Below are 14,092 nucleotides of genomic sequence, written 5' to 3'. Positions count from 1 at the left end.
ATGAATATCATAAAACAGAGTATGTGGACAAAGATCTCCTGCACAGTATGAATCACTGGGCAGAGTACCACTCATGCTTTTTCTTTTATACTGTAACTCTCTTGTGAGGTTTGAATTCTATTTAGTTAACCGGGAATGGTGCACATGTGAGACGGGGCCATCAAAGCAACTTATTACCCACTTTTCCTAGTCTTCCCACATTGTACATGCGTGTCTTATGCGGGATCTGCCAAACAGGCCCCACAACAATTTAGTTCTAGATTCTGTGAGTCAATTATTATACTACAGAAAGAGGAACCATATCATGCATGTGCACCCTTCTTATAATGAGTGAGTTTGCGATGATAAAAAAAAAGGAGAAGAAAAGGGCTTTGGATTATGGGAGGGGTTTCATCGGTATTGGACTGTTCAGGCATCTGTCACAAAGACAAAAATATTACACATACTTAAATAAATGAATTCAGGTCCCATGTGCCTATCTGGAAGACTGGACCCATCAACCCAAGACCAAACCAGCCCGTCCTATTTTAGATGAGGAGGATCAGGTCCAAGGCAATGTTGTCAGTATCAACAGAAAATCGATACACTTCACCCCTTTAAGGTGTCGTGTCCTGTCCTATGCTATATATATATAGCATAAGACAGGACACGACACCTTAGATATCTTTGAAAAAAAAAACTGTCCTCAATGAGAATCCAACTTGAGACAAAAGGGTCAATGCCTTCTCCCCAAGCCTACGATCACTCCAATGATCTGGGCAGGTGTACTCATATGAGGAAATCTATTAGGCTATGTTTGAGAAGTAGGCTCATCTCATTCAATAAGCAACTTGATTCTTTTGAGCATGTCATAATGTTAAGGGAGGCTCCCCTTAATTGGACAGAAGTCACAGAACACATAAACACTGGATCTACTTTCAGGTTAAGGTGGTTCAATTATGAATTCAGGCCAGACTCATGTTGCCCAATTAGCATACGGAGCCGAATACAAAATTTCATAAGAAACTTGGGTCCGATCAAGCTTTGATTAAAAACTGCAAATTTTTAAATTATCAGTTGTGTGTTTTATTGAATTGTTATAGGACCTGATTATGGCTTTTCCTATGGTAGGACAGGTGGAACCCAGGTCTGACCTAGTACCAGCAACTTTAAGTCAGATTCAGGTCCGAACCCACTGGAGGTCCAACCATTGACACCCCTACTTGGGGTTATTGAAGCTGCCACCTATCTGGATGATGCTGGATTTTTTCAAGTTGTTTATTGGATTGAAAGCCGTGTCCAACACAAAAAGTGGGAAGCACTAAAGAAAATTTGAGATCGCCTAAAACAAAAAAGATTGCATCAGGTTCCATGTGGGATGTGATTTGCCATGTTTTACATCATTACCTATAAAGAAATACGATATTTGATGTATTAATTGTCACCAATTATGGTTTTTAAGTGGAGCACAATTTGAGTGGACAGGTTGGCTATATATATATATATATATATATATAGAGAGAGAGAGAGAGAGTGTGTGCTCCGAGAGTACCTACTCCGGCATACTAGAAATCATGGTTGGAGGTTGTATTTTGTCAATTAAACCTTATTGATATACTCAACATAGTTTATTTGATAGGAATTTGAATCATATTTTTTGACATAAAAGTAAGATTTTTTAAGTCATAAAATTTTGATACATTGTGAGCCATTAATTTTTAAAGGCGTTAAAAAACATACATATATGCTATAATCACATGATCCAAAACTTGTTTGCCACTGAATAATGCTTATAGATCATATCTATAGGGTCTGATCAACTAAAATAATTTGAAATTTTTGACAATCTAAAGCGTCTACTAAGTGGAAGTAGGTACTTAGAGCACCCTATCATTACCAATATATATATATATATATATATTGGTTACTAACCAAGATTAGGAACTAATAAGTAGAAATCACTTTTCAAAATTTTCTAAGTTTTTGTAGATCAAATGTTCCAGATGTGATCTATATGGTTTGTTTAGTAGGAAACTTCTTTTGAATTATGTGATTATGAAAAGTAATTAGGTTTTTAAAGGAATCCAAAAATCAACGGCCCACAATATGTTAAAACTTTATACCTCAAAAGATCATATTTTTACATAAAAAAAAGCACGATCCAAGGTTTGATCCTGAGCAAACGATGTTGAACACATCTATGCAGTTAGATTGATTCAATGAAACTTACACCTATGATTCTTAGCTCATTAGTTCCTTACCTTCATTGGTAGCAAATATTTTTTATATATAATGAAAAACCTCCCCAATGAAAAATCCTTTCAAACTTTTCCAATAGAAGTTTTATTGGAGTTTTGATATTTTTTTCAAAATTTTGATAGTACAAATGTGATCCATATGCTTGTTTTTACAGGAATCAGTTCTTTGAGCATTTGATTCTGATGTTTGGATAGGTTTTTATAAGTTTCAAAATCAATGTCATTCAATTTTAGGCTCAAAATACTATTTTTTATCCAAAATTCAAGATCCAAGTGTCGAATTATATTAAATCAATCATGGTGAATGCATCTGTACGGTCAGAATTTGAAAAAAAATACCAAAATTTTTTCATTGGAGAGGTTTCAGAGGGTTTCCATTGTGAAGATTTTCATTTTCAGAGGTCTCTAATCCTTGGGGTGGTGTAAATCTCAATAAAAAGTTTGAGTGGCGCATTCAAGAAAGGATTTTGTTGATGCCGACCAATAAAACTTTGTGGGTCACCATTTTGGAGGACTTGGCACACCTTATCAATCTCTTTTCCCATAAAAGCATGAGGAGAGCCCAACCACTTTTAAGGCCGGCTTAACTTTTTGACATCTTAGTCCAACTACCATGGAAGTTGAGCCATTAAGCCTCTAAATCAAAAAGTACGAGTAAGACATTCTAAAGCTGGAAATAGATAATTTAAACATAGATTTTGGTGCAACAAAACTAGTCTATTATTATGTATCGACTCCACTCTCTCTCTCTCTCTATATATATATATAGAGAGAGAGAGAAATACGTAGGTGCTTGATCCATTACGTCCTTGATGAAACTGGATCGCATTGACCGTCCATGGTCAGCATGCAAAAAACAGTAAAAAAGATTCAAGAACACACAAAAAAACCTTTAGTGACGCTACAAGTTTTATTTTCGCTGAGACTTTTAGCGGTGCTTAAAACCGCCACTAAGGCTCATCTTGTATGCACCCGGTAATTTTTTTTTTTTTTAGCTTCAGTTTGGAGCACAGCTAAATGTCGTTTTTGCCCATTTTTAGCATGTTTTGCACAAAAAAATGCTGAGCGTCCATCACAGGCATGATGCTCAACAATATCAAGGACTATGGATCAAGCACCTACCACTCACTCTTATATATATATATATATATATATATATATATATATATATATATATATATATATATATATATATATATATATATATATATATATATATATATATATATATATATGTGAAATGTTTGCTACTTTTGTGGGTTAAAAAAACTGCAGTGAAAAACTCTTTTTTTATATATATATACATCTCACTTTAGATGTGATCTGGTTTAATAGAAACTGGTCTTTGAATCATGTTTTTTCGAAGGTCGTGAATAATTTTTCAAAGGTTGGGAATTCAATGGCTTACAATGATCTGATATTTCAAACTTCAAAATGGCATTTTTGCTTCGAGAAATATGACCCAGGGATCAATAATCCCCATTGTTTTGACCATGTTAAATGCATCTATATGTTCAGATTGGGTTAAAACAACCCCTTCTTATCAGTTTCAACTATGGGGTTTGGAACGCATGCATGATACAAAGTGGCAATTGCCTCACTTTTATGGCCTACTCCAAGATAACGAGTGTTTTTCAAGTTTTTTTTTGCAAATCTAACCATAGAGAGGTGTTCAGCATGGTCGATTTGACAGGAAACAACACTTGGATTATATTTTTTATAAGAGCATGCCCTTGAATATTTATAAAAATCTTACACCATCGATTTGTAAACCTTATAAAAACCTGCCTGCATGTCTCGGATGATCTAAGAGTTAATTCTTATAAAATGAAGCATTTGAAACACATGTACACTTAGATTTAAGGAAAACAGAGACAAACTCTTCAAAAGTCCAATATAAGCAACACCACCTACTCTACTGTACACACACATTATATATATATATATATATATATATATATATATATATATATATAGTTAATCTACCATTAAATTAGTTAGTTTTAACATTTAGATGGATTCAACTTTATAAAAAATGACTAAAACACTCTTAAAATAATAATATTTTTTAAAATGCAAGGTTACTTTCTTGAGCATTATAGGTCTTTTAAACTTATGAAGCTCTCAAAGTTGCCTTTTTTTACCTCAAAAGTAATTTTGCATTTTTCAAATGTCATTTTTTTTGTATTTTAGTCATGTTCATAAGTTTGAATCCATTTATTGTTAAACCTATCCAGTTTAATGGTAGATTAACTCATATATATATATATATATATATATATATATATATATATATATATATATATATATATATATATATATATATATATATATATATATATAGAGAGAGAGAGAGAGAGAGAGAGAGAGAGAGAAGAGGGTTAATATTTAGTGTTATTGAAGGCACCAAATTATATGGGACTATTGAGCTGAAAATCATGTTTTAGATTTCTTTTGTAAATTAAATCCTATGGATGTGATCTACAAGTTTTGTTTAGTAGAAAATGAGTTTTAGATCATATGATTACAATGCATAAGCAGGTTTTTTAAAGGCCTTGAACTTATGATTTTTAGCTCAACAATTCTATATAATTTGATGTCTTCAATACCACCAAATATTAATCCATATATATATATATGAGTTAATCTAATATTAAACTAGTTGTGTTTAATATTAGATTAATTTAGCTCTATTAAATTAACTAAAATACCATTAAAAGTGATATTTTTTAAAATATATGGTTAAAAAAGTAAAATTGATGGATATATAAAGTTGGTTTTTTAGAAAAGGTGTTTGACTTCTCAATTTCCTTCAAGTTCAAAAGACCTATAATGGCCAAAAAAATAGCCATGCATTTCTAAAAGTACCATTTTAAGAATATTTTAATCATTTTCATAAGGTTGAATCTATTTAATATTGAACACAACTAATTTAATGTCAGATTAACTATATATAAAGAGAGAGAGAAAGATGAGTGTAACAGTGGATACGCAAAGTGTCCACTATTAGTGGATGGTTTTCCATCATTGATCTCACATGGATTAGCGACTTTAACTTTTTTCATTGTTGCAACCGCTACTAATTCATCAATTTCTGCCCAAACCTTTAGCGACGGTCGAGACCAACCGTTGCTAAAGGTCAAAACATATAAAAAAGGGGAATCAAACGCAATGGGCATGTTTGACCCCACGTTCGATGATTGGGCATCCATCAATATGCCTAATATATATATATATATATATATATATATATATATATATATATATATATATATATATATATATATATATATATATATATATATATATATGTGTGTGTGTGTGTGTGTGTGTGTGCTACAAATAAAGGTATGCAACTAATGAGCTAGAAATCATAAGTGCAAGTCGTATCGATTCAATCTAACCATATAGATGTATTCAACATGGTTTGTTTGCTAAGGATCAAGCCTTAGTGTTTTTCTTATATAAAATGTCATCTTTTGAGTTATAAAATTTTGGCATATTATGGACCATTGATTGTTTGACCCCTTTAAAAACTTAATTACTTGTCATAATAACATGATTCAAAACAAGTTTCCCACTAAACAAACCATGTAAATCACATATGTAATATTTAATCTACAAAAATTGGGAAATTTTTGAAGAAAAGAAAGAATTTTACTCATTAATTTCTTACCTTCATTAGTAGCCAATATTTACCCATATATATATATATATTGTAGAAAGTAGAAGCTTACATTGATCTTTGCCTACCGCGGCCTACTAGGGGTGTCAACGGGCCTGGTTTACATGGATCCAACTCGGACCAAACCCTATAGGGTCTGGGTATGGTAACAAATAAGAAAACTTGATTAAGACCCAGGTTGAGGCCTGAAGGTTCGATTAATACATGGACTCGATATAGTTTGTGAAATTTTATACCAGATCTGGGTCTGAGCCAAGTTTCGATTAAGACCCACAATTTTTCAATGTAAAAATTATAAAAAAAATATTATTTTATCGAGTATGGCCCGGGTCTGGTTCGTGTAGTTCTTATCGGTCCGAGTATGGTTTCTCTTATAGTAGACCCGATACCATACCTGAAAATCTGGTCCAAGTTTGGTTACACCTGGCTCCAAACAAAACCTGGCCCATTGACACCCCTACTACCTACGGGCCTTTTGAAGTGTTCTTTTTCATGCTTTTCTCGAGTCTGACCATATAGGTATGTTCTACGTGTTTGATTTATAAGAACAAACTCTTGCATCATTTGATTATGATGCTGAGGTAGTTTTTATAATGTTTCAAAATTGATGTTGTAAAATTTTATAAATATCATAAATATTCAAGGCTTAAAAAGTCATGTTTTTTTTTATTGAAAAACATGATTCATGTGTCATTTTATAGCAAATCGACATTGTTGAATGCATCTGCATGGTTAGATTTTGGAAAAACGACACAGAAACCCCACATTTGCTCATGATAGGTTGTCATTAGCATCTCTCTCGATATATATATATATATATAGAGAGAGAGAGAGAGAGAGAGAGAGAGAGAGTAATGTGTTCCTTAGGCCCCCTTTTTCATTAGGCCTCGTTGTGCCCCTTCAAAAATCATATTTTTAAGTATTTTTCACACATCTAACACCATAGATGTGATCTATAGGTTTTGTTTAGTGAGATCCGGCTTTTGGATCGCTGGAATCTGACTTGTATACAAGTTTTTCGGTGATCCAAAATCAATGGCTATAAAGGTACCAGTTTTTTCTGGCTAAAAAAACATATCTTTTCATCGAAGATCCAAGAGTTGATTCCCACTAAATCGATCATGCTAAATACATCTAACGGTTCAGATCTATCATAAAACACTAAAAACTTATAGGGTGGAACGAGGCAGAACGAAAAAAGTGAACATATTAGGCCCACTTTTCTCGTTCTGCCCCATTACGCCCCATAGTTTGAAGTGTTTTATGATAAATCCGAACTGTTAGATGTGTTTATCATGCTTGATTTAGTGGGAATAAACCTTTGGATCATGTTTTTTGGATAAAAATTGTGAATTTATAAGCCGGGAAAATTTGATGCCTTCATAGTTATTGATTTTGGTTCACCAAAAAACCCTCTATATATGTCAGATTCCGGTGATCCAAATGTCGGTTCCCACTAAAAAGAAACCTATAGATCACATTTATGGTGTTAGATGTGAGAAAAATTGCAAAAAAATATGATTTTTGAAGAGGCCTAACGGGGGAAGAAAGAGAAAAGGGGCAACACCAGCGCATTACTCTCTCTCTCTCTCTCTCTCTATATATATATATATATATATATATATATATCCACCACTCATCTAGCTAGATGTCAATGAATGCACGTGTATTGTCCATCGCACATGAATTAAAGGGTCAAACCCTTTAGTGGCTGTTTCTACCCATTGTTCAAGGTCCTTTTATGAGTAATTAGCATACAACTGTTAGATCGTGCATGGTGCATTCAGATCTAGCAAAAAAGGTGGTAGGCTACCACCTTCTCTCTATATATATAATGAGAAAATATTTGCTATTATTGGAGGTAAGGAACTAATGAGCTAGAAAATCATAGGTGCAAATTGTATTGACTTAATCTAACCACATAGATGTCTTAAGCATGGTTTGTTTGCTAAAGATCAGGCATTGGATCCTGCTTTTTTTATGTGAAAATGTGATCTTTTGAGTTATGAAAATTTGACACATTATGGGCCATTGATTTTTGGACCCCTTTAAAACCTAATTACTTGTCATAATCACATGATTTAAAATAAGTTTCCTACTAAACAAACCACTAGGTAGATAACATATGTAACATGATCAACAAAAAAAATGAAAATTTTGAAGAGTGATTTCTACTCTTTAGTTTGTTACCAATATATATAGTAATGTGTAAGTTCTATACCATTTATCTCGTAGACAGTCCGAGACCCTTTTAAAAAATGTACTTAACATGTGTTTAATGCTTAATCCAAACTTGTAAATGTGTTTATTATTTCTTATTCACTAAGAACTATTCTTTGGATCAAATCAATTTAATAAGAATTCTTGATTTTTAGTTAACCAAGTTTTTGGTGTAATAAAAACCGTTGATTTTTTTTGTTCAGCTAAACAGGCATCTAAACATGAAAATTGTTTAAGCGAATACATATTTTCTACTAAATAAAGCACATAGATCACATCTATGCATTTAGATTATGTAAAAAAACATATGTAAATATATTTTTTTAAATGGTTTGGGATGTTTGGGAGAGAAAAAGTTACACATTATTATATATAGAGAGAGAGTCACTAGAATATGAAAACTAATGTGTGAATCATAATTTTTATGGATTTTTTGTTCTCTTCTCTTGAATCTAACCGTACAGATGTAATCTACCTGTTTGATTTTATAAGAACTGACTCTTGAATCATCCAATTTTGATGCATAAATGAGATTTTTCTAAGGCTTTAAAATCAATGACTAATAATCTTCATAAATATTTAAGCATTCAAAAATCACATTTTTCATCAAAAATATACAATCCAATGATTGATTCCTAGCAAATTCACCATGTCAAGCACGTTCACATGGTTAAATTTGCAAAAAGAGTATTGGAAATGCCCATATTTCTAGTTCTCACATTCTAGTTCTCATATTTCAGTTCTCATATTCTATGAGAACTAGAAATATGAAAACTAATGTGTGAACCATGATTTTTATGAATTTTTTGTTCTTTTCTCTTAAGTCTAATTGTACATGTGATCTACATGCTTGGTTTTATAAGAACTTGCTCTTGAATCATCCAATTTTGATGCATAAATGAGATTTTTTAAGGTCTTAAAATTAATGTCTCATAATCTTCATAAATATTCAAGCATTCAAAAGTCGTATTTCTTCATTGGAAATACATTATCCAATCACTACAAGAATGAGGGTCAATAGCAGTTCTCACCACTATTACTCTATTTCTCAATGTTATTTGGTCTATAATGGTGATATTTCTCATTGATATGCCACAGACAAAAAATGGCCTTTGTTGATCAATAACAACGACAATTATAGGTCGCTAAAGGATAAACCAAAGCCAACAATGAATCTCATCATAATTGGGAACACTAATAGTGGTGAGGTAGTTTATAACGGTGAGGTTGTTTTAACGATGATATATCCTATAACGACGAGATCTCTGGCTCAATGTTATAAGCTACCTATAGGTTATAACATTTCTTCTCCTTGTTATATCCTATAATGGTCGACATTAACTCACTGTTGTAGGCAATAACAGGGAGAATTACTTGCCATTATAGGTTGGCTATAACGGTGAGACAAGGATTTTGCCTATAACGGTGAGATAGGAATGTTGTCATTATAGGCTATAAACCTGCAAATTTAAAGCACAAAATTAGTTTTAAAAAAAATATATTAAAAGCTTGCAACTGAACATACATTGAAAAAAACCTTTATACACATTTCAAACATACATCCTCAAACATTCAACTTCAAACATACATCATCAATCATTCACTTCAAACATACATTCAACAAAAACTTTAAATACACTTCAAATACAAATCACTATATCCTCAAATATTCACTTCAAACATGCATTCAATAAAAACTTTAAATATACTTTAAAAAACATACATACACTTCAAAAATACAAACCTCCCTATATCTTCTCCAAGTCTGCAACAAGCACACTTTAAATACAACCCCCCCTACATTGTCTTCAATACTGCAACAAACACACTTCATCCTCAAACATTCACTTCAAACATACATTCAACGAAAACTTCAAATACACTTCAAAAAATATACATACACTTCAAAAATACAAACCCACTACATTCTCCCAAAGCTTGCAACAAACACATTTCAAATACAAACCCCTTACACTCCCTACATCATGTTCAAGCCTCTAACAAACATATACACTTTTAATATTTACATAAATTAACCTGAAAATAATAAATTAAAAATCTATTAGATCAAACATATTTAGCATTATACTATATAAAAAATAAACTTAAGAAAGAAAAAACTTGCCCTCGTATGATACTTTTGGAGGTACGAAGATAATCCACTAGTTTATAGAATACACTCGTTGTCGGCTCCTGTCGATCTATTTCAGTCTGCAAGAAGCAAATTAAGAATCTATTAGATCAAACATATTTAACATTATATTATATAAAAAAAATAAACTTAGAGAATAAGAAACTTGCCCTCGTATGATACCTCTGGAGGTATAAAAATGTAACAGGTTTGATAGTTATTGAAGTCTTTCATTTCTTGATTTGCTTCTGATGCACAAAATTCAGTTTGGTTGTGGTGATGATATTTGGATTATGTTACAACCTTTATATTTCAAAAAATTATGCATCAGAATATTTATCAATCATTCTCTGAATCATCTTGGTGTAATGACATGGGATCTTCATCGATGATATGGGGGTAATGAATTACTTCGGTATAACGGTAACAATCTTGTTTTATTGAACATTTTAGCCGTCAACAATTAGATAATTAAGTACAACAAAAGATGACAAAAAAATATTGTAAAACATAACATCTTTTTTTTAAGAGATCTCCCTTTCTTTCTTTTTTATTATTAGTTTTATTATGGCTATGTTGCAACACTAACCCCTATTCAACAAGATGGTTTAAACATAGAAGATGACGGTGTTGCCTTTGGGACCAATTACAAACATGTCTCAAGATTTTAGCTTAGCAACCCTTTGGTCAGTCAACGTGGAAGGAAAAAGTAACCCTAATTCTATTAAAAAAATAAATAAAGACATGATAATCCAAAAGGAAAATAAATGAAGATCAAACTAGTTTTTGGTATGTCAAGCCTTTAATCAACTGCAAAAGTAGAAGGGGAAACTGGTTGCAGAAGCAAACCTTTGGAGCTAAGGTTTCTGTAAGAGGGGTGAGCAAGAGAAGGGCTTATGAAAATGAATGAAAAAAAAGGGATGTCAAGCTGGGGTCATTGCATGGAATTAGGAGTGTAGCTGGGAATTAACATGGCAAGTGGAGGAAACGTCGGAAGATAAACTGAAATATTGAATGCAACCGTAGGAAGAGGAATCAACATGGAAGTTGTGGACTACCACCTCCTGATGGTGGTAGTTGATTTAAGGAACTAGAGCTGGAAAATCCCACACCAGTTCCTATTTTTTCTGCTTTTCCCTCCATCCCAAACAGTTTTGGGCATTGAGGATTTCATATTTCCACTCTGGCACCTTCCGATGTATTTTCAAACAGGGCCTTTCTTCCTCCGAATTGTCCACAACTACATCAACCCCCATGTTTTTTAATGGGGTTTTCAACACCACTTACAATTCCCTTCCCTTCCTTGGAGGACCTCCGCGTTCTCGGCCCAAGGGTGCAAGCAAGAGAGACAATGAAACCCTACAAAATTGAGAGAGAGAGAGAACATTAACCGGAGAAATACAGAGGGGAAGAACTTGTCGGCGATGTTACCCGAGCAGGGAGGAGGATTGGGAGGTGGTTGGTAGCAGTGTCACCCAAGCATGGAGGAGGTTGGCAGTCCAACGAGATCGCAAAGATAGAGAGAAAGGACCCATTAGGCTCTTTTTAAATACAACTCTATAATGCCAACATAATTGTTGTTATCTAGTAAAACTCTATAACGGTGTGATCCATATCTCGTTGCTATTGATCTATAACAGCGAGATTATGTGGTCATTAAATATTGTGGGTAAGGTGTTTTAACGATAATATTTAACGACAGGAAATCTCATCATTATACATATGTTTTTAAAAGAGATATACAGATGTCATCACTATAGATGTATTTATAATAGCGAGATGTGTATAAGGGCAAGGCCCCGTCTAGCTCATCATCATTGATGAAACAATAACTATGAGATTCATGGCCATAGTACAGTAATAACAATGTGATATTTAAGTCGCCACTATTATCTATCAATTAGCGAGGACAAAATTCTCATCGTTATTGCTTGATCAATAGTGGCAAGTTTTTATCTCGTCGTTAAAGAGTCGCCGCTATTGGCCCTCATCCTTGTAGTGAATGGTTGATTCCTAGCAAATCCACCATGCCAATTATATCCACATGGTTGGATCTGCAAAAAAAAAGTGTTGAAAATGCTCATATTTCTAGTTCCCATCATAGTGACAAAAATTTTTATCATCAATTTCTTGTTTTTCAAAAACTTGTGAGAAATTGAAAATATTCCATAAATCTCGCATTTTTTTGGCAAAATCTTGGCAATAAAAAATTAATTAAAAAATATAGAATTTATTTTATAAGAAAATATTAATAAAAATTATTTAAAAATAAAAATATAGGATTTTTTGTGATAAATAGCCGTTTAAAACGTAAATATCGCATTTAAATCATGGTATTATGTTTTTTCATAAATCTTGCGATATTTTAAAAAATTCACAAGAAATTGCCATTTTAAACTTTCAGGCAATTTCTCGGGAGATTATCGCAAGATTTTCGTAAATCTCGCTATATTTGTCACACTGGTTCCCATATTCTAGTCTCTCTCTTTCTTTCTCTCTATATGTATAGATCAATTCAAAAGAAAAAAATAAAAAAAAATCATAAAATTTGTGGTTCACACATGAATTCTCATATTCTAGTCTCTCTCTCTCTCTCTCTCTATATATATATATATATATATATATAAGGTAAATAAAATATCTAAATTGGTATGAACAGAGATTTTCATAGTTTTTTTTCTAAAATTTATGGATGTGATCTAGATATATAGTTTTATAGAAACAGACTTTTAGATCATCCAATTATGATGTAGAAAAATTGATTTTTGTGTGCGCGTGCACACACACACACACACATATATATATATATATATATATATATATATATATATATATATATATATATATATATATATATATATATACACACACACGAACGTCGGTGGGTTCACCTCACCGAAGCTCAAATCAGGGGCACCTTAGATTGTTCTTTGTTACACGTTAGGTCAAATTATGTGGGTCACCCATCAACTAGAAATTGATCGTTGGCCTTTTCAAGCTTGGGTGGGGTTGGGGCTCATGGCATCACATGGGAGCGTTGGGGTGACTCAATTAAATACGTCACTCAAGGGATGTAGTTCATGTGAGGGCGGTCAAACCGAGTCCTCCTAAAATACGAAAGCAAACTGTTGGTTACTGGAGCAAACTTTCGGCTGCCCACAAACATGGTCGGTGCCACCCACATGCGGATTCGGTGGGATTCTCCAACTCCCCATGTCTGCCTTTCTTTAAGCTCATTCCAAGGAAAAGTCGGTTTGGGTTCGAGTTTTTTCTTTTCTTTTTTCTTTTTTTTTTTAAGTAGAAGAAGCTACCGTCGCAGTAAGAGACCTGGCCGTGCTGGGCTAAGCCTGTCAACCTATAGTCACTTCTCCGGCAGGTAAAACCATGCCTTACCCCTTCGCCGTTTCGAGAGTCACCTTGATTGGGCTTGCGTAGGAGGTTGACGTCAATGAGATTTAAACCTGAATTGTTCATCAAGCAGCCCAGGCCTCATCTCACTAAGTCAAACTCCTTGATTTGAGCTTTATTTTTCATGGACGAAAAAACCACCCCCGGGATCATAGACCTAGTTGTGCTGGCTAAGTCGGTCGCTTTCTCAACAGTTTAAGCCCGTATCGCGGGTTGCCCCTAAGGAGTCGCCCGACTTTGGCTGAACAAGGACTAATCCCTTGCCCTCATGAATGCAAGGGGCCCGTCTAGTGGCCAAGGTCTCTTCCACTGCGCCAAACCCCTTGGAGCTCCCCTTGATTAGAGCTTGTTGGTTCGGCCTTGCAATAAGAGACATGCACTTGAGGTATAGGACTTTGACGAATTGAATGT

This window comes from Nuphar pumila, chromosome 8 (genome assembly GCF_984573655.1).
Source record: "Nuphar pumila chromosome 8, dmNupPumi1.hap1.1, whole genome shotgun sequence".
NCBI lineage: Eukaryota > Viridiplantae > Streptophyta > Magnoliopsida > Nymphaeales > Nymphaeaceae > Nuphar > Nuphar pumila.
The sequence above is the reverse complement of the archived record's forward strand: the minus strand, read 5'-3'. Positions refer to the sequence as shown.